This window comes from Schistocerca piceifrons, chromosome 2, assembly GCF_021461385.2.
Source record: "Schistocerca piceifrons isolate TAMUIC-IGC-003096 chromosome 2, iqSchPice1.1, whole genome shotgun sequence".
NCBI classification, from domain to species: Eukaryota; Metazoa; Arthropoda; class Insecta; order Orthoptera; family Acrididae; genus Schistocerca; species Schistocerca piceifrons.
In genome coordinates, this window is record NC_060139.1 from 1,045,248,396 (window position 1) to 1,045,269,950 (window position 21,555).

Consider the following 21,555-nt stretch of genomic DNA (forward strand, 5'->3'; position numbering starts at 1 on the left):
CGCTGGTTGACACTGAAATCAATTTTTATCCGTTGGCAAGGTACCGTGAATCAGAGAGACTGTCGTCAAAGACTTTGGCTTGAAATATTTTCAGAGTTTTTCGGATTAATTCATATAATTCCACAGCTTTTTATCTGTATCTGTAAGCGCACGTATATTAGACAGTACACGGTGCTCTTCTGCGAAGCAGTTGATTAACTGCGGAGTTTATAGTACTGATTCAGTAATTCTTACATGCCTCACTTTTCAGGTTTCCCAGTAATGTCATATTATCCGATTTAATCTGAATATTTATATTTGCTTCCTTATCGGCACATTAATACAAACGGCAGTATTTTCTCAATTATCATGACCGTAGACGTGTCATCAAATACTTCAGGCAGCAGTAACCAAGAATCAGTCTTTTAAACCTTTCTGTGATACTAAAACAATGTACAAGACCAAGGAACGAGCAGAACATCAGCATTCTTTCATGGGTAGCAGTGTATAGCTGAACGAGGCGTGACCGCCTCAGAAAACTATTTACAAATTTTGCCACGATCCGGAAAGATCGATTTATTTATTTTGGAACCACTTCTTTTAAATATTCTTTCCAAGTAGGGCTGGACATGCATAGTTGACGTCAGAGCATCTGTGGAGATGGGTGAAGTAGAAGATTGGCACTGCGATTTAAGGTCTATATCGACCTGTACTATAGGCTCATTTAGCAGATCACTCTCTGAGAAAGACAGAGGTCAGGGTCATCGTTAAAAAAGATCGACTTAACACAGTCAGAGAGAGAATTCCTCATGCTAGCTCAAGATCGTCACACGTAAACACAAAAAGATTTATCAATGGTAAATAAGTCATATCGATGGCTTCGATAATTTCCCTGAAGTAACTCGTCGTTAAAATCGATAACTGATCCTTTTGACTATTAGCATTCTGTGACACACAATATTAGGGTAGAAAGAGAGTACATTAGGTAGAAAAAAATGCCATGGAAGTAGGTAGATAATCTTTCGTACATTCGGATCTACAGCCTCTGTGAATCCCTTAAAGGAATTAATTTTCCTGCGAAGGCCGATTTTTTTTCTTTTAATAAACCCTATTTCACTGTTCAGCATTTATAATTTCTTCCTCTTTGACATCACAAGCTCTATCAAGGTAAAAATATTATGCTTACAGTATGTTATGTACCATGCGTCACTGTGAGAGAAAGCAACAAGTGACAAGACAATTTTATTAGGGAGCCTTCGGTTGTTCTCAGGTAGTGACTTGTGGAACATAACAAGCGATAAGCATACTTTATTGTGATGCAACTTGATGATGCTCTAGGGAGACAAAATAGCTATTTGCTTAACAATAGAAGTAACTGTTCATTTCAAAGTAAAAGAATGGTTTTCGGAAGGAAATCACATCTTTTAAGGAATATATAGAATTTCGACTATTTTTGTTCTGACAAACACAATTGGGTACAACTGGTGATTATGATGGGAGGACAAATTAGGACACAGTTATATCATCCCCATCATTAGGTGCATTGTGACAATCGATATACGCCATTGCTAGCTTCTTTTCTACGCCTACACATGACGTGAGATTTCGCTGCACCCAGACAAACATTAAGAAGACGCAGTGGAAATTGGACAGATAGAAGTGACACTAATGACAGAGCTATACAAAGCTGTGAACTGGTAGTATGTGTAAAGGATGACAGTGGTCGAGAGCAAAGACTCACCAGTTTTTCCTCCAATAGATGGTAGTGGTGTCTGGAGCTTGAAGAAAGCGTGCGTCACTGAGTAGTATAGCCTTGTGCACAGAGCGTTCCGTTTCACTGGCGACTCGTGTCACAGGATGGCCGGCAGAGTGTCCAGGTAATAGCAGTCGTCCCGTGTACCAGCAGGTGGTTCGCCTCTGACAGCATTCCCTCGCACCCCGCCTGGCTCCCGACACCGCCGCAGCCTTACTGGAACGAACGCCGTCGCTGGCCGCGCCTCGCTCAGCGCCGCGCCGGAGGAGGGGCGCCGTGACGTCACCACTGTGACGTAGCCGCCCTCCGCCGCAGCCGCCGCTAACTGTACAGCGGGCAGCACCGCGACCACTTTCCGTTTCCAGCGCCCGGCCTGACATCTGGCGGAAATCCCCGGACATTATCGCCGAATTAAGAAGCCGAGCAAACAATGCTTCAGCCCGCTGGGATCCTCGGGATTTCACGGTTCCGGATACTGTAGAAAACTTGCACTGCTGAAGCGAGCGGGAACCTCAATACCGGACAGAACGTCGCAGTTGCGTTGTTATTAAATCTACAGAAATATTTTAAACACTAAACCGCTGGAGGAATTTCTAAGTACGATGGATGTGAGAATTATTGTAGATAGATCACTATCAGTCTGTCGATTGTTGTTTTATCATCTCCAGGTTTCAGGTTTCAGCAAAAATAGGATAATAGGAAAGATCGATGGACAGCACATGAAAGAAGCAGCTGTAATACAATTTGGTGCACCACACACAAAGAATAATTTAGAAAGAAAATTCACGATTGGACAGTTGGCCTCACAGAAAAGCTCACTAAGCCCGGAACAACGTGTTTTCACGAACGGAAAAGAGCTCGTTCTAAGAGAATGAAAGTAATAAAGGAGTAAACAAAACTACGAAAATGACCCTTACACATCGCGTTGTCTGGTAGGACACAAACCAGAATTTTACATACATTATTATGTATTTTTATCTAAGACAGGTACTGAATAAATGCGTATGTTATGTAGACTGTCGACACTGCGTACAACAGGCGATCTGAAGATAATGAAATAACGATTGAAATACGTGTATTTTCTAGAAATAAGGATAGTAGATCACTCCTCGTTCCAGTTTCGGTAGGAATACTCTGTCTCGTAAACCATTTCCGCCCGACAAAATGATTTTAAAGGAATTTCATTGTATGTATAACTGCTGCACTTCTTCTTTTCTTTGTTTAGCAACTCATTTAGGTCTATGCTGGACCATTTCCAGACTACATACAGTAAAATGATCAGACGAACATCGTACAAATCTGGCTTTACAATACGACAACCTCATGCTGTACAAAACTTGTCAAAAGTGGTGATATTGTAAGGATATGTTTGTATGATGTTTAGCTGATCATGTTTTATACAGCCTGAAGATGGTCCAGTACAGCCGAACTCGACTGTTAAATGGCAAATAAAACAAGTGCAGCAGTTGTACCTATAATAAAATTCCTCGAATATGTTACAGATGCCAATGTTCGCTTACATACAATAAAACGGTTTTAGGTTTTTTTCAGCGGAATGTCTCTTTCGTCACACCACTTTTTTGATGCCAGTTTTGCCACCTTAAGTGTAACAGCGAATCCGTGGATCGTGTATGGTCAGATAACAACGTCAGAAGTCCCTTCGATTATGTTTGAACTTTTTCAACGCGATTTTGAAATGGTCTTTCTCGATCACTTTTAATCTAACCATACGTTCTTATATGAGAGACCTACCATCTAAACGATGTTCCACCCCGTACCACGAATTTCTCCGAACATTTGTCCACAAAGAATGATAGTCGCGCATCTGGAACGTGTACAATTTGCAGTCCTCGTACCACCACGATATTCACTTATCCAGTAATGAACGGACTTGAATGCTGGTGCAAACACTTCATGAGCTCATTCGGCACCATGGAAGCGATCTCCCTCCCCCCCCCCCCCCCCTCCGTTTTGTAACAATAACGTTTTCACCACTGCACGATACTCATATTTACCCATTTCCAAAAACTGTGTAACATCCGTTATCAACAGTAAAAACTTGCGCTGCATCTGTTTGGAACTTTAAGCAAAACTTGAATGAAACTTAACGACAACTACGTCGCTCTCTAAAGTATACACCTAGTTCGTAGAAATTTAACGGACTTGTCAATCCAAGAGGTCCAAAGTTACTATCCTCACACGCTCTTTGGACACTAGTCGACATCTTATCCGATGGATTTGTTTAACAACTATTCTGGTTTTGTCTGCAAAACTATTTTTGTAGGTGGTGTTTCCATTTAATTTCCTGTCGTCTCGTGTATTCTTTCTCTGATGTTTGCCGATGATAAAAGGGCTAGCCGTTGGCAATGAGCTAAAAGGAAAGAATATGTACAAGGAACAAAGTTATACGTAAACTCACTGGATCTACATGGGCAGCACAGCCTGAAGTTCTTCGATCGTCAGCAATGGGACTCTGTTTTCCAACCAAGTTGAAGTCGCTTTACATGAGGCAGTCAGTATTGTCGCCGGATGTCTGAGTCCTACACGCGTCCATAAAATGTACCTACTTGCGTCCATAGCACCACCAAAGCAAACCGGGTCACTGTCCTTAATGTATAATCACCAAGTCAAGGAAGAGCTGTATCCAACGCACAGTACCGCTAAAAGGCCGACCTGAGACCCACCGCTCATTTTTATGGTTCGGTACTGTGAAAAATACAAACCAGCATCCGGAAGTAGAAATCAGACAAGGGAAGCAGCTGCAGTACAGTACTTGAAGAGCGCTGAGTAAATTAAGGACGGAAGTCATAAAACGAACAGTGAACATGATTAAGATGACCAGCGTGAATGCGAAGACATACAGGCGATCGGACATTTCCGTATGCGCCCAAGGATGGAGCTTGTTTGCACAGCTGAAGACTTTTTTATGCAATGACATTACAATTAAAGCTGCAGAGTTATGGAAGAAGAGAATTTAGACGTTCTCGCCCGGAAATGGAAAGTAAATAAGTAAGTATCTCGTGTATTGGATTACTTTACATTACTACTCGACAAAATATCTGACCGTAGCGACGATCAAATTGGTCACGTGAATGGACACAGTCACGATACAGTTCAAAGCAGTGTTAGATGTTGCCTCGCAGTGCAAGTATGGCAAATCATCACGGGAAAATGCCTTTGTGGGCAGCCGCGACGGTTGGTGTTAACGTCATTATATTTATTATCGATGACAGTGCTGACAGAAAAGATGACGGAAAGCGAAAGCTAAATGCGGAAGTTGAGTAAGTCCATGGTGTGCCACATACAGCAGTACGAAAGGACTCAAAGAATATGATTCAGAGATCTAGAAGCAAAATACACAAAATAAATATCTTATTGACTACATCATTAAATGTGTCTTAGGCAGCAATTACTGCAATATTATGAGCAATGCATAGAAATATCAACTTCGCGAAAAAACGTCCCAGGATTTGTTGCACAGAATTGGACATTAAGGCTAACAAGGAAACTTTGACAAAAAATATTGGTGCTAGAATAAAAGAGTCATCCCGTGTTCAACGGAGACGAGACTGTTTCAAAAAAGGAAACACTGTATTAAATTTTTATTTAGTAATTCGGCATCAGAATGAAAGCGATTAATGGTTTATTTAGGAGAAATGTGGATCCATGCTCATTACACTGCGAGTGAATTTTCAATCGATAGTGGCGTTCAGTTTTTAAATGTGGTGCTACGTGTGGAATGGCGTATAGAAGTGCAGCTATTCCAGTGCTATGAATAAGGGGCGATCAAAAAATTTTCGTTTGAGGGCGGTGCTGCAACTTACATGCAACGCACGACTCCGATGCAGGTGTATAACCACCGGCTTGTAGACAAAGGGTTAGTGGTACATTCGTGCATTTCCAATGTGCGTGTGACAGGTGCGGAAACATTAGCTATGACGACGTTTTTATCAAATGCATCGAAACAGGACCAACGAGCTATTATTCTTTTCTTGGCTGTCTAAGGACAAACACAGGTAGACATCCATCGGAGAATGAAGAATATGTCTGCGGCAGCATGTCTTCCGAAGCCACTTTTGTGGGATGGTACGCAACGAGAGGTGCTGCTGTTTCATTATGACGCACTTCCCCGTACCGCAAATGTCGTACGCGGAAGTGGGAGACACTGGAGCACCCGCCCTATAGCCTTGACCTCTCGCCAAGCGACTAGCTCTTGAAGGGTCGACGATTCCTGTCGGACGCAGGATGTGTAGCAGGCATTATGGTGTTCTTGACGCAGCAGGACACGTTGTTTTACCAACCGGGTATCTTCAACCTGATGTATCTGTGAGATAATTCCTTCAACGCTCAGGGCGATTTTGCCTGATTGGAATGCCGATTTTGGACTGTACGGCCATCAAATAGAAACTTTTTGATCGAACTTCATAAGGTTATTGGAGTGTACGCTATTACTGTCCTCCCCTCCCCGTTTCTCGGTTGTAATATGACTGTGGTGCCACCCTTGCTATGCCTGCAGTTCATTTTGTCCCATAAATGACGGCTATTCATCAGTACCTCCGAGGTTTCAGAAGACCACTGCATGAAAACTAAAACACTCACAGGAAACACTCATCATTGGACAGGGCATCTCTGTAAGTTTCTATCCAGATCACAGGTGCTCAACATGGACATTTGTCACCTACCAAAGAAAGCGCAACAGCAACCCGCTTTGCAAATCTCCTCATCTGCAGACAAGAAGTAATTAGATGCGACAAAACAGAGCGGACGGTTTGTCTAAGTGTTCTTACACGCCTGCTCCCCCTCCTGCAACTTCAGCACGGTGCGTTTTCCGAACGAAAACTTAGAGACATGCAATATCCTGTGTTATTTTCTTTTAGTCTTGTAGTTTTCGAGCAGTCACCTTCTGACACAACACAGGTGATCATCAATAACCCTGTCGCAATAGTATAGTTTTAGGAGTAGATCAGGCCGTCTTGTTCAGGCGTTGCAGTGAATTTTTCTGCTTAACACTCTGAGAAATCAGCTCTCGTACCGCCGCGTTTTTGTGTAGAATTTGAGAACGGTCTGGTGGCAATAGTTGCAATGTAGAGGAACTCTAGTGATCTCGGCGAGGTATCGCGAAAGAAAGTTACGTGACACGTAGCAACCTCCTCATCTCGGTGTAGCACTTACAACCAACGTCTTCCATTGTTTATCTGAAATATTCAGATCTCAGTTTCCCCTAGAATGCTTGCACTAGGGAAATTATTCTCCGAGATCTTATCGCTTGTCCTATCATCCTGTCCCTTCTCTTGATATCTTCCACATATTTCTGTCCTCGTCCATTTTGTGGAGGACCACCTCATTTCTTATCGTATCTCCCCACCCTACGGAAGTATACTCTAGCAGCGGACACACTACAGTCATACAGAGGATAAGAGTCAAGTTGTGGAAGCAGCGTGGGATCCAGACTTATCAGTGAGCACAGGGCACGCAAACGTCCAACTGCTTTCCTGCGGATTTGCCTGAAGCACTGATACCACGTATGTTTTCGATCTACTATGACACCTCATCCAACTATTACCCACCGTTCTTCAGTCATTGCTTTGATTTGATCTGTTCAAATGGTTCAAATGGCTCTGAGCACCATGGGACTTAACATCTGAGGTCATCACTCCCCTAGAACTTAGAACTACTTAAACCTAACTAACCTAAGGACATCACACACATCCATGCCCGAGGCAGGATTCGAACCTGCGACCGTAGCGGTCGCGAGGTTCCAAACTGAAGCGCCTAGAACCGCTCGGCCACTACGGCCGGCCGATCTGTTCAACATCAGTTAGAACGAACAGCACTTTTGCAGAACGAATTTTTTCACTCTGCAGCGGAGTGTGCGCTGATATGAAACTTTCTGGCAGATTAAAATTGTGTGCCGGACCGAGACTCGAACTCTGGACCTTTGCCTATCGCGAGCAAGTGCTAGAGCCTCGGTCCGGCAGACAGTTTTAATCTGCCAGGAAGTTTCAGTACATTTGCAGTTAACATGGATGTACAACTGATGAATACAACTGGTACATATACCGTTGTCACACACACGTAACCAACATTTCTTAAGTGAAACATCGTCGTATGAGATGGTGCAAAGTTTGAAGCACTCTAATTGCATTTAGGATGGCGAGGTTCAAATCTCCGTCTGACAAGCCAGATTTAAGTTTCCTTCAATCATTCCATGTGAAAAATTACGGAGCCTCTGAATAGACGATGAAGAATTTCGTTTACCCATCCTAATCCAGATGAACTAGTGTAATTATTCATATGTAGAGCTTGTAATAACAATGATACTATGTTAAGTCTGGCGGATGACAATGTGTCCAAAGCCAAGTTCCACATAGTAAAAAACATCACCTTACGATAATTCTAAGCAACAGTCTACTGCCGATACATGTAAACATGTTCGATGTCACCTTCAGTCATTCCTCAATTCGTACACCTAAGAACTTTTCACTTGATTCGAGAACAGTAACCACTACGGATTGCATTTTCATTCTTTTCCAATACCATATCACTCCAAGTAGTTTAATGGACGTGCTCGCTCGCATACAAGAAACGTCGAGGAACATGGAATACGACATCAAAATAAATTTCTTAAATCGGAGACAAACACCGGCAAAACTGTGTTTGTGACAGAAGGAAATCAGGAAATACACAAAACTCCGAATGCATTCTGAGACCGCATAGACAAGAGTTCCGCCGACAGAGTATACTACGTTGCCCACATGTGGTAAAATAATATCGCATTAATAACACGGTTACCATTCTTTTAGGCATTAAATTGTAATTTGCAGGTAACTGTCATCCTATAGACAAGATGTGACTCATCTCTTCTCGTTAGACAGTCACTGACTTTATAAAATCTGGCACGTCACTCTCTGCCGAACACGTATGTGGGAACTGCAGGATAATCACGTACATGTAGGTGGAACACGGCGAGAAAAGCGTTACTATGATTCTCAACCAGCGTTAGTAAGAATCATTTCTACGGACATGGAACTTCAGCTACTTCCACACTGTAGCTCCTTCCTCGCAGCTACGTCATCACTGGTGCAAGTTCCAGAGCAGAGCGATTGCCGAACGATTCTTACGTACCTAAACGGTAGGTAATGACGTCATTTCCCCTGCATTGTTTTGTGGAGAAATACCACAGTTGACGAAATAACGCGCGGGGCATCACGCATGCTGAGGTGAAAGCTTCCAGGGTAGACACTTACAAAACGACTTGGGATGACGTCTGGGCAGTTCCTTTGCTGCTGCTTACCGCAACATTGGGGGAAATGCGGACTGAAATAACTGGACTGTGCAGGAGTTGTTAGTGAGAAGCTATGTCCTAATTGTGCACGCCACATAGAAGCAGCTGCCGTACGCTGCATTTCACTGAGGTTAGTTATAAGACATGCAAGCACTGCCTTCTACGTTAGGTGCAGAATCATGAAACGTATGTGTAAAGTACTCGCTCATCACATAAAAACTATCTGTTGACTTCCAAGGGTTTATCAATGCATCGAGAGTACTTTTTTCTTAACAGACTTATTCCATCCTAAAAAGGCATTATCCTTACGCTTTCAATGTCAATTCAGATTTATCATTAAAAAAGCTGATCACCAAGTTAAGTGTTTCGCTAACACTGACTAATACCAAACGTACTTGAATAAGCTTATTGGAATCCAACATCGTTTATACTTTTTAATACATGCTACCAGTTTCTACACCAGTGTCATCTTCAGGCCCCAAGCGTAACCTGCCAAACACAACCGCAATGAAAAAGACCAACGAAATCTCCAAATGGGAACAGTTATCAAGCATTTACGCCAGCATGTGCAAAGAACAGAGTCGTATGCAGTGAGGCCAACTATACTGTGATGTTCATCAGAGTTTCAGTACAAACCAGTTTCAGAAAGTCACACTGAGCATGTTAGATTCGGCTTTGAAGAACGTCGTCCGCTTTCGTCGTTTCCCACCGGAAATTAGATTTTGTAATATATCTGCCCCCCTACTTCTCCCACTCTGCTATATTTCTACGTTGATTAGCGTCATCACTGCAGACGATGAACGGAACCGCTACCCAAGGAACGAGATGTGAGTGGGAGGAAATAGATGCGGCTTTCCTGTTTTAGAGTGCACTGCGCGCCTGCGAAACGGGCGGATGCAGCCCGCTTAGCAAATGTGATGGTTCGGCTGCATCACTGCTGGCGTGAGCGACACAGTGATGAATAAGTTCGTAGCGTTTTTATGTAAGTGACAACAGACGCATTTAACAGGGACTTTAGTCATCAATAGTACATTCTCCTTCTCAGTTTACAATAGTCTGCCAACGCTGGGGTAGCTTTTCGATTCCCCGACTGTAGAAATCAAGTCTTTTGAGGCGAAGAACTCGTCGAACCGTGTTGGGAGTGCATTTCCATCTAGAAAGGAAGTTCTTTGAAGATTATTCGCTAGAGAGTGGAAAAGGTGAAAATCCGTGAACACAAGATCAGGTGAATAAGGTGGGTGTGGAGTCATTTCCCAACCCATTCCTCGTCAGACCAGCAGAATGAGGACGAGCGTCATCTTTGAGTAGCATCCCTTCACGCAGTCTTCCTGGTCGTTGCTCTCAGATTGTATCTGCAAGACGTCTCAGTTGTTGAAAATAAATGTCAGCAGTGACGGTTACAATTCGGGGAAGCAGTTTGTACGTGTTACCCGACAACCGTCGCTGTTCCACCAAAAGCACAACATTATTTTTTGTGGATGCGCGCAGATCTTTGTTTGGGCTCAAGCATTCCTTTACCTTCATTTACTTTAGCATAAAGACATGGTACCGATATAGCCGATTTTTGAAGCTTCCCTAGTGCATGGAAAGGTCGCCAGATTGTGGAATGATCACAGTTCATCACATTTGCCAGTACTGGAGTAAAACGACGTGGAGCATTGTGGATTAATGCGTTTAAACGATCTTCAACAATTCGGGAGGTCATCCTAATGTCAAAGCGATCCTTTTCTTGCCATATTCTGTCCAAAGGTTTTATCCCCACACACAGCAGAACTATATCTGGAGTCCACCGCTGCTGTTATCCCTCTACTGAACTCAAACAGAAGAATATGTCGGGGCGATTTCTTGGCTTGGCACATCGTTTTCTAGCATCCGCAGCTTCACTCATTGTTTCCAAATGTTACAATATTTAAACTCAAATAGCAATAGTGAACCACAAATTAAAAATGAAAATCGATAAAAATAAACCCATACCAACCGGAATACCAACATGCAAAAGAAAAACGCTACGAACTTATGCTCCAGCCCAATATGTCTAAAATGGGGAAGAAGTGCGAGAAAATTACACAACCTCTTTAATTTCCATCCAAAGTGGAGTTGTACTGTGTGTATAAGAGAAGATACACAATTGAAGCGGTCAGCGGAACAATCTGCTAACGCACATGAGCGTAGTTAGGAAAATTGCAGACTACATTTTCGATTAATTTCAACGACAGGAACATAGATTCGGCGGCAACAATTTATTTAGTAGACAGTGGATTCAAGCGTTACACGTGAAACTAGTTGTTACTATCATGTGGTGCATTCGACAACACTTAAGATAAAGTGGTCTAATCTTCACTAAACTGAGGGGTAGCACTTCAGTTCCGCCGACCCTTTCAATTATAACAGAACGACAAACAGACCTGTTATGACTCAGTCGTGTTTGCATTTCCACTGTGAGCGAAGAGTGTTTCGTGGCGATATTTAGCATATACATGTGGAATTCAGTCTTGAGGACGAATCTAAGACAACGGAATACTCGAGGGCAAAAACAACAAAGGAAGGAAAGTAAATTAGGCTTCAACAATCCTTCAACGGTGAGGTCGTTAGAGACGAAGCACAAGCTCCCACTGGACAAGGAAAGAAATTTGTGTTGTCCTTTTAAAAGGAACCTTCCTGGAACCTGCCTAAATCGATTTATGGATACCAAGGAAAACTTAAATCCGGATGAAAGGACGAAGTTCGAAACCCCTATATTCCATTTATAGATCCAGTGCCTTAAGAATGCCTGTGTCATACCCCAATATAAAGTCGAGCAATCCACAACAGAAAGGCAATGATTAGTACCAATAATTCTCCTCAGTTGATTACCTTTATTTTTCATACACAACGAAAAATATTTTTCATGAAACACTGTTTTTCTTTATAGCTTATTTACATTACACTTCAGGAGCGGTTCTCCACCGGATGAGCTACTGAAATGCCTCAGATACTAACTGGAACAGAGCATATCACTAGCTCTTTTCTTTACATAGTTAGTGTACAAGTATGGACTAATTTGAGTCCATCATAATGCTTCCCTTTTTGCCAGAGTCTTAGATGCATGTTTAAAACTTCATCATTCAGTCGCCAGTGTGAGTGGACAAAATGTTTTAGAGTTAAAGAATGCTCTCATTGCTTAGGATAATTATCCTTTGTGCCTTTTGTGATGTATCTGGAAGAAAGGAGTGTAGATACTAGTGTCCCGTAATGAGTAGGGTAATATTACGAGATTGACCTGGGAACATAAAGGCAGTGATAACAGGGAACCATGTTGAAATATTGTACTAATGTACCAAGCTAAAGATATGTACATGTTCATCCCGGCTTACGCTTTAAGTGTAACCCGCAGAAAATATATATCGACATGGTGAAACCATGACTGGCTTACTCCTCCTCCCAAATACTCGGTCTCGAGCATCAGCTGAGGTGGAGGAGCATTGGATCCGAATCCAGCCTTTTGTTTTGCGCAATGAGTGCACGTTTCATTCCAACAGGATTTATGTACCACCCCTGAGAATGATAACACCTACTTTATTACATTATCTTCACAGGTATCACGCTGTCAACTGGCTGATGCAATCCTTCGCTATGCTTTGGAGGGAGGGGTACGCGAACCGATAATAAAGGGCGACAACGCACGTATGTTTCTTGTAATGTCGAAGTCGTTGGTCCAGCTGACCTCGGAGCGTCACGCACACGTCTCCGGTGAGCACGACTTGGCTGCCGACCTCCGACCAGCGACACGGGACGGGCTCCCGTGCAGACGGCGACAAAGGTCAGGCGGGCGGTGGCCAGCGCGAACTGCAAAGTTCGAGGACGTCGATTGCATACTGTGGCGGGCCTGAAATTCTGTACGCGTCTCGTCGAGAGGCTTTCGCCGTACCTTTGTGTAGCCTCCAGTTGTCTGTTCTCTACTAACTTTTCAAATGTTAAATACAATATTTTACAAACATTCGGAGTTACGAAAACCAATGTGTGAACCTCCTATAAAGACATCCGCAATAAGTTCCACTCACGGAAGGAAACCGTCGAGCATCAAAGCTAGTATTGAACCAGATGACGGGAATGCGGGAATTGGGAAATAGGAAACATTATTTTTTTATTTTGCAAAAGCTTTTGATCGGGATGACAGCAAAGAGCTACAGACCATAATGACTCGGAAACATACCTGAGATGGGACTCAGACCCGCGAATGCGTCTTCAGGAAGCTGTATACTAGGAGCAGAACAACAATAACGTCGTTTCTTAGAGAACATCATGTTCGCCGTTGACTGTAAAAATCACGAGCGTAGTTCGGAAAGTAAGTGCCGTTTGGTAATTAAAAAAGGAATCTAATGCATATAAAGGAAGCAATTTATTTCACAAAAATCTATAACAGCTACACTACTTTTCAACGTAGCCCCCGTAATTTTCCAGGCATTTCTCATACCGTGGTATAGGTTTACGTATTCCTTCGTAATAGAATGTTACCGCCTGTGTTGTCAACCACCTGGTAAAATGTTGTTCTGTCTCTTCACGACTTCGGATGCCGAAAGGGATGAAAATCGCCAGGAGCGAGGTCGGGACTGAACGGAGGATGGTCACAAGCTCCCAGCCAAAGATCTGGAGCAGTTGTTATGTTACATTCGCAGTGTGTGGTCGGGTGTTGTCGTGAATGAAAACCACACCTTTTGAGAGAACTTCTCTGCGCTTGTTCTGTACTGCGCGGCGCAATTTCTTAAGAATCTCGCAATAAATATGCTTATTGATCATTTCACCACGTCGTAAACAAGAAGTCGGTAAAATGCCTTGTCTGTCCCAAGACACTGTGCGCATGGCTTTTCGGGGAGTCAAGAGTTGCTTGGGTTTAATCTTTCCAGGGGACGAAGTGTGCCTCCATTCTATCGATTGCCTTTTCGTTTCAGGGGTGTGATAAACAACCAGAGTTTCATGCGCCGTGACTATCTGGGATAAAAATTTCTCGCCATCGTCACTGAAACGCGACAAAAATTTCAAGCGCGTTGCCCATCTGCTGCTGTTTGCGTCGTTCACTAAGAAGTTTAGGCATCCAAGGAGAACAAAGTTTATGAAAACTCAGTTTTTCAATAACAATCTCGTATATTACAGTTCACGAAATGAAAGTTGACGAGTACTTCGTTCTTCGTCATGCACTTGATCGCGCCCTTCCTTAACTTTTCGGACCCATCTTCTCATCATTGAAGCACTCATTACATTTTTCCATAAACCTCGCAGATTTTTCTATGAATGTCACTTCGTTTAATGTTCTTGGCATTCAAAACACGATTCACAGATCTCAGTTTACTTGCGGCGGGATTTTCGATCAACGATGCTATTATAAACAATCACTACGGGCGACATACAACACAGAGCGAGCTCAAAACGGCGTCATTTCGTTCTGCTTGAACAAGAGATACTACTGTGCATGAGCGGAACTGCGATCCTAGCAGTGCCGCCGAGAAAAATAGAATGGGAACTTAATTTTCGAACTACTATTTCACTATTGTAATTTCCATCTTTGGGCCGTTTCCAAGTGGCACTGCAAAAGATTTTGCTTCTAAAGTGCCATCTGAAAACTGCCCCAAGGCCGAAAACGCAACAGCGAAATAAATAACTTCTACAGTCAACGGCGAATATGATACCGTTTAAAAAATTCTACCTGACTGTGAACCTCAACCGTGAGAAATTAGTAACGTTGTGGACGCCTTACCCTAAACAGATGTAATATGAGTTGGTTTTCTGTAGAAAGAAATAACTGTGTTTTCTTCGCTTATTCTATTCCCTGAAAAGTTTCATTTCATTTGAAAATATTCATCAATATATCGGGACATGAAACATCTATTCTGTCCGTATATTAACCAAATGTAAGGTGGCGTGCACCTGTAGTGAAATGGTTGACGGTTCGCCGGTTGCAAGTCTTTCGATTTGACGCCACTTTGGTGACTTGCGTGCCGATGGAGATGAAATGATGATGATTAGGACAACACAACACCCAGTCCCTGAGCGGAGAAACCCTCCGACCCAGCCGGGAATCGAACCCGGGCGCTTAGGATTGACATTCTGTCGCAGCTGACCACTCAGCTACCCGGAGCGAACAAGATAAGCCCCTTTATTTCATCCTTCCTTTACTATGCAGTGTCTGAATGGCCACAACGGAGATGCTATGACTGTTCAATGTGCACATATTCCGCTGTAGAGACGGGAGGGGAACCGCAGGAATGGCGGTATGGGTTAACGCCCTACGCTTCCTGAGGTCTCTGTTCGCTTTACAGTAAGTTGGCTCCGTCACGGTTCGCGGAACAAAGCATCCGTTGGTACGTGTAGCACGGCGGTCATTTAGCGCCTAAAAATAACACGTTAAGGTACGATTCCAATCTGCGGAATTATTTAAGGGAAACAGTCACGTTTCCATTATAACCACACAGTCAAGTAAATTCCGATTTCCTTCAAGCTCTAAGCTAACAACAACGCTTTTCTGAAGATCGTTCAAAGACTCACCCTAAGACGTGTAACTGGTACCAAAACGAACGTGTACTAATCCTAGCAGACCATAAATTATACTGTAATCTTTTCGTAAGAGCTATCTTCTGTTGCATTCCAATATCTGGGCTACGTCATGTCCAAGTGACTGTGGTGCTGAGTGGAAACAGTTTCAACTCTACCAACTAAAATAACAAATAAAACGTCTTTTTGTTATCGGGTATTGTATCCTGAACCTTTGTCTGCAATACAAGTTGATATCTTACAGACGAAGACTTATAGGTCACAAAGAAACACTATAGACGGAAAAATAAATTTCAGAAAAATGAAATAGTTAAATTTTTTGTGCTTTGGCATACTTGTGATGTCCCTTAAACCACCTTCGTAGTTAAGAACGCTGTAGGTTGTTAGAAAAGGAAGCAAATTAGATAATACCAATCCCCCAGTCCTCCAATTCCTACCAACTTTTGTTATGGGGAACAATGGCAATTCTCCAACCACTTGTCTTCCACTCAGCTGTATTTATTATTTCAACTTATTTGCAATCTATTTTGATCCTATTACAGCTTCATCTTCAAGCACGGCTATCGCCGGAACATACCATCGCATTCATAGTCTGTTAATGTTCTCTCTAGTGTGGGACCTATAAGACTGCTCATGTTTCTGAACGTTTCATGCTGTTATTAGGAGAGCGGACCGAGAGAGGTAGAACAGCGGTAATACAGTAGTCTCGCATTTGACAGGATTCGAATCCCCGCACTCCTACTGAGATTTACGGTTCACGTGTTTTCCCTAAAGCTCTTAAAGCACATGCCAGGACGGTTCCCTTGAAAATCACACAGTCGCGCCAAAAGACTGATTTTACTCCTGGCGTATAAACGACGCCAGCGCAATAACAATTAATAATTGTAGACAACAGATGTGCATTCGACCAGTGAGTTGCGAGCAGGCTGTGTTAGGTAGTGGACGTGCGGGCATAGTGTGCCAACGCTGTTTTGCCACAAATTGTAGCGGAGCAATATCTCGTAATCAAGTGTCCGAGATGTTCTCCAGAGTGTTCAGAAGACAAGAAAAGTTTGTGCAATGTTTGTTTCGTACACCTTGACTCCCGATGAATAACAACGACGCGTGGACGCCTGCTGCGAGTTGATTAGATGCAAAACGCGAACAAGACTTTTTTTGGAAAATACATCGTGAGACTTGGTGTTATAAACACGAATCTACTACAAAACGACGGAGTGCAGAAATTCACATGAAGAGTCAATGCTTTGACAACATAAGCGACTTTCAGGCCACTGTGACGCAGTGCACCGAACACTCCTAACGATAAGTCTCTGCTGCCAACGACCCATGCATGTGCCAGTGTTAACACCAGGACTAGAATGGGCACGTGACCATCGGCACTGGACGTTGGCGCAGTGGCACTCCGTTGTATAGTCTGATGAACCCTAATATCCTCTTCATTATGCCGATGACAGGGGAGAAGTTCCTTGAAACCTGCATTGCGAGGCGGAGACAAGCTGGCGGCGGCTTCATTATGCTCTGGGGAACATCACGTGGGCATCCACGGGTACAGTGGAACTGGTGCAAGGCACCATGTCGGCCAACGATTATCGTACACTGTTCGCAGACCACGTACACCCCTTCACGACGATCATGTTTCCCGACAGCATAGGCATTTTTCAAGAAGAGAATGCGCCAAGGCACAAGGCCATGACTGATGAAGTGGGTCGAAGAACACAGTGAAGAGTCCCCCCCCCCTCCCCCTCACCAACTCACCAACTCGCCAGATCTGAACCCTACCGAACACACCAAGGATGTGATCGAATGTGGCGTCAGAGCTCATGGCCCCTCCCAGGAATCTGCGGCAGTTAGGTTCAGATGTGGTGCCAACTACCTCCAGCGACTAACCTAGGCCTCATTGTGCTTCCATGTCCGCCCCGGTAGCTGAATGGTCAGCGTGACAGATTGTCAGTCCTCTGGGCCCGGGTTCGATTCCCGGCTGGGTCGGGGAATTTTCTCTCCCCAGGGACTGGGTGTTGTGCTGTCATCATCATCATCCTATCATCATCATCGACTGCAGGTCGCCGAAGTGGCGTCAAATTGAAAAGACCGGCACCCAGCGAAGGGCCTGCCCGACGGGGGGTCATAGACATACGATTAAATAAAATAAATTGCTTCCAAGCCACGACGCATCGCCATTTTTATCCGTGCCAAAGGCAGACGTACCGGCTATTAGGTAGGTGGTCTTCACGTAACTGATGACGAATTCTGGGCTGGGACGTCGAGGATTTCTTTTACATCATCATCTCAGCCGTACTGCCACTGAATAATCAATGACTGATGCCTGAAGGAACAACTAAAATTAAGACTCTAAATATCTGTAAACACTAGTGTAGGCTTCTTTTCCCTGTCAGTTATATCCACACACGTTCCTATATTTTACGAGCCCGTGGATCCCTAGTGGTGGAGAAGTAGAGGATTAAGAGATGTCTTGGTGTCTGGAAGTGCACCGTGAGAGGCGTGCGCTGCGTAACCAAGACGGCGCCTGTCGCGCTCCTTTGTACGTTCGTGCAACAGCACTGCACGCGCAGACGCGGGGGCGTCGCCGCTATCTGATGGCGCCGCGCCGTACCTACACAGACAGACAGACGGACGGACGAGAGCACAGTGCGTGGGAGGAGGGGGCGCGTCCTTGGGAGGCAGCGCCACATGGCGGGAACGCCCTGAGCCGGCAGACTCTACGGTCACAACAGACAAGCGGGATAAGCAGACAAAGTATGGCGAAACGTTACCAGGAGATCAGTGTTACATATGACACTATAAATTTATCCCTCCAGTTCAACATTTAATCCTTTTTTTTTTGCAAATAATCTTGCTCAATTTATGAGGGTTATTCGGAAAGTAAGGTCAGATTAACCTTTCCACAGATGTATCACGTTGCTCTTTTCAGTTCTGGGCGCACACTGAGCCCTTGAAGATGTCTAGAAAATAGTGTCTCCTTCAAAGTGTGATTGCCTGCTGACAGATTTCGCCTGATTTCGTGCAGCCCCGCATAACGTAACTGTCATGCATTTCCTTCTTCGTGACACTGCAGGGACTATGAGAACGCTGCTGCAGCGTCCTCGATGTGAAGTGTTTGATCACCTACTATATAGCCCAGACTTGGCTCCCTCTGATTTTCATCTCTGCTCATGTGAACCGCCTATGAAGACAGGATTTTGGCCACAGCAGAGAACTGGCGGAAGGCTCACGCAGCTAGCTTCCATGACCAGGGCATTCGGAAGTTGGTACAGCGCTACGACAAGTGTCTACGTCAGAGCAATGAGTATTTAGAAAAGTTGTTGGAAGGTATAGCTAATTCTTGCAAATAAAACATTTACGATTTTCACAGTTGTTTCCATTTCGCGACCGATCGGAGCTTACTTTCCGAATAACCCTCGATTTATGCTAAATACAAGGCGTGATCACAAAGTTTAAATTATTACCTCCAAAATTTAAGTTACATAATTGATTTTTTGTTTCCACGTATACCTCTGTAGTTCTGGTACATACTGAAACGTCACGCACACTTCTGAATCCTGCTGATAGAGAAACTAAGCAAACCGGTGCACACTGCCGGACTGAGAGGCAGCAGAAATGTTGTAGCTATGTTAGTTCAATCCAGATGACATCTTTAGCCACCTAAGCAACATGGGCGAGCTCTTGACGTATCAGAACGACACCGAGAGCAAAGCAAGCAGTGGAAAAGGGAGGATGCACCAACGTCGAAAGAGGCAAGGTGATGCTGTTTTTCTTGGGATTGCCAGGATATAGTGAAAACACAAATTGCTCGTAAGGTGCGAACCGACGCAAGAGTATACAACAGAAATCTCCTGGCGAGTTTATGGAAGTCTGTCAAGACGACGAGTCGCAGGAAGCTCTGCAAAGGTTGATTTGGATCCACGACAACGCTCCAGTTCGTTTTGCAGCCTCCCCCCCCCCCCCACCCCCACCCACCCAACCCCGCCATCCCGCCGTTGTTTTGTCCTGACATGACAACCAGTGACGTCTTTTCTTTTTCTTTCTTCAGGTGAAGAAACCATGGCGTCACGGGAGTTTCCTGAACAGCCAAAATGCGAAAAGCAGAATTTTACAACCAAGGTCTCGGCAGAGCCACTCATCGGGAAAAAGGCGAGTGGCGAATGTGTAGAGAAGTCTAACACGATAACTAAGGTTTATGGTCACAGTTTGAGTTTTTAGAGATGATAATTAAAACTACCACACGTACATTCACCTCTCAATTACGCTATATATTCCGATGTTCAAATTAATACTGCACTTCAGAATTATAAGCGTCCCACCTCTAACCACCTGTACATGGCGCCATGAGTAATCTTGAGAAAAAAGGCAAGTTGAAAATTGCCTCAAGAAACCAGGCAGAAAATGTGAGCGTATCCACGGATTCTGGAATTAAAAATCAGCATGTACCAGGATGGCCACTATTTTCCGTAACTAGCAGCCGCTTTCATACTCCTTCGACTGCAAATACTGCTCGCGCTCACTAGTGGAAATGTCAGACTTGCAAGTCGTAGTGAGCACATGTTACCGGACCTGGTGGCGTATCTCGTGTAGACAGGCTTTCATTCCGGAATCCGTGAATGCTTTAAACTTTTCTAATTTGTTTGGAGAGTTTTTAACGTTTGAGTTCTCGATTATTCAGAACCACCTTAACAGCTGTATGAGAATGTCATGATTCTGAACGAGAGGAAAATATATTTGCATATTAAATAAATTGGCAGCCGAAGAAACTAGTTCTTATTTCATCATGAATACAATCAATAAAATTTTTTTGCATTAAGTCTGGTGCAACCGGTATACCCTGAGTGATCTCATTTACGTAGATTTAATTAATACAAAAAGCACTCGAAAACTTTCTCCTAGTCTAAGATATCAGCTAGTTTCCTTTTGTAGTACGATCGCTGGGGCCAAATGATTCATCGACGGTGCACTAATCATTAGAGAAGGAAGGAACCAAGCTTAAATTTCGACTTGTGGTTACGCTGAGATACAGATGTGGTACTATTCTCGGACTGAAAAATAATTGGAAAAAGGAGTCATTGAAGAAATCGTCCCGTCACTTGCTTGAAGTCACATGGGGAGATCACTGGAAATTTGCATAAGGAATAATGTACTGGAAATATAGACATGAATGTTAACAAAAGTCATATATAAGCAAAAAAATACAAGCTTTTACGCCTTAAGAGAGGCAAATGACAAAGTGATTACGCGCTCGTGCTAATATTAACGATGTCAGTGTTGGTGCTCCTGTTCTTACCACGCATAGAAATCTCCAGATTGCTTACTGAGTGCCACGTGCCACTTAAAGACTTCGATGTAAAACGCTGGTCATCGTGAAGTAATTTATTAAGCTGAACCTGAACTGCGTCTGCGCACACGATACCTGCAGCTGTTCATCCCCAGACGCCAGCGAAGACGGAAATCCTTTCCGGGTATCCTCTTTCCTCGTAGGTCTCTCCGTCAGGAGCGCTGTGCGTGACGGAGACGAAGAGTCCAGATGCTGGAGCGGATAGTGGCGTCTAGCCAGCTCGGAGCGCATTTTTGTTGTTCCCTAAATCACGCGGAAAACCTGGGGCAAAGCCCTCCGCTGCGGTCGGCACGTGCAGGCACCACTTCCCGTCTCCTTACGTGCACGTTACTGCCATCTGTCTGGAGCGCTACACAATGCAATTTTCACTACAGCTACCGTTCTCCAAGTAAGTGTATTAAATAGTGGTTACGAAATGCGACGTAGCTATATTTCTAAAAGCAACTTACTTCTCAGGAGATTTAAAAGTTCTTTTGCCTCACCATATAAAGAAAAAGATCGCGAAGATACAACGTTCAGCTTTTCCTGTAATCATCAGTTCTTTTTCTTTTTTCCAATAACACATATCCCCGTCTGTTGATTCCAGCTGAAATCATTATGATGAATGTATGGCTGTTTCTCTCCCTTTCTTGATGTTAAAATCTTTTTAATACTCTGTCCTCGTCCAGA

The 21,555-nt window shown here is 43.8% G+C and overlaps 1 protein-coding gene across 3 annotated transcripts in view; it reads right to left on the bottom strand.

Annotated features, from left to right (window-relative positions):
• The window catches only part of LOC124777167, a 614,765-nt gene that overhangs the window by 350,392 nt on the left and 242,818 nt on the right, over nt 1–21,555 (bottom strand). The window contains exon 1 of one of the 3 annotated variants that reach the window (XM_047252477.1): nt 1,721–2,023. The exons of the other annotated variants lie outside the window; for them this stretch is intronic. The gene's annotated coding sequence lies outside the window, so the exon portion shown is untranslated. Of the gene's footprint in view, nt 1–1,720; nt 2,024–21,555 lie in introns of those variants that run through there. 3 annotated transcript variants of the gene reach the window in all.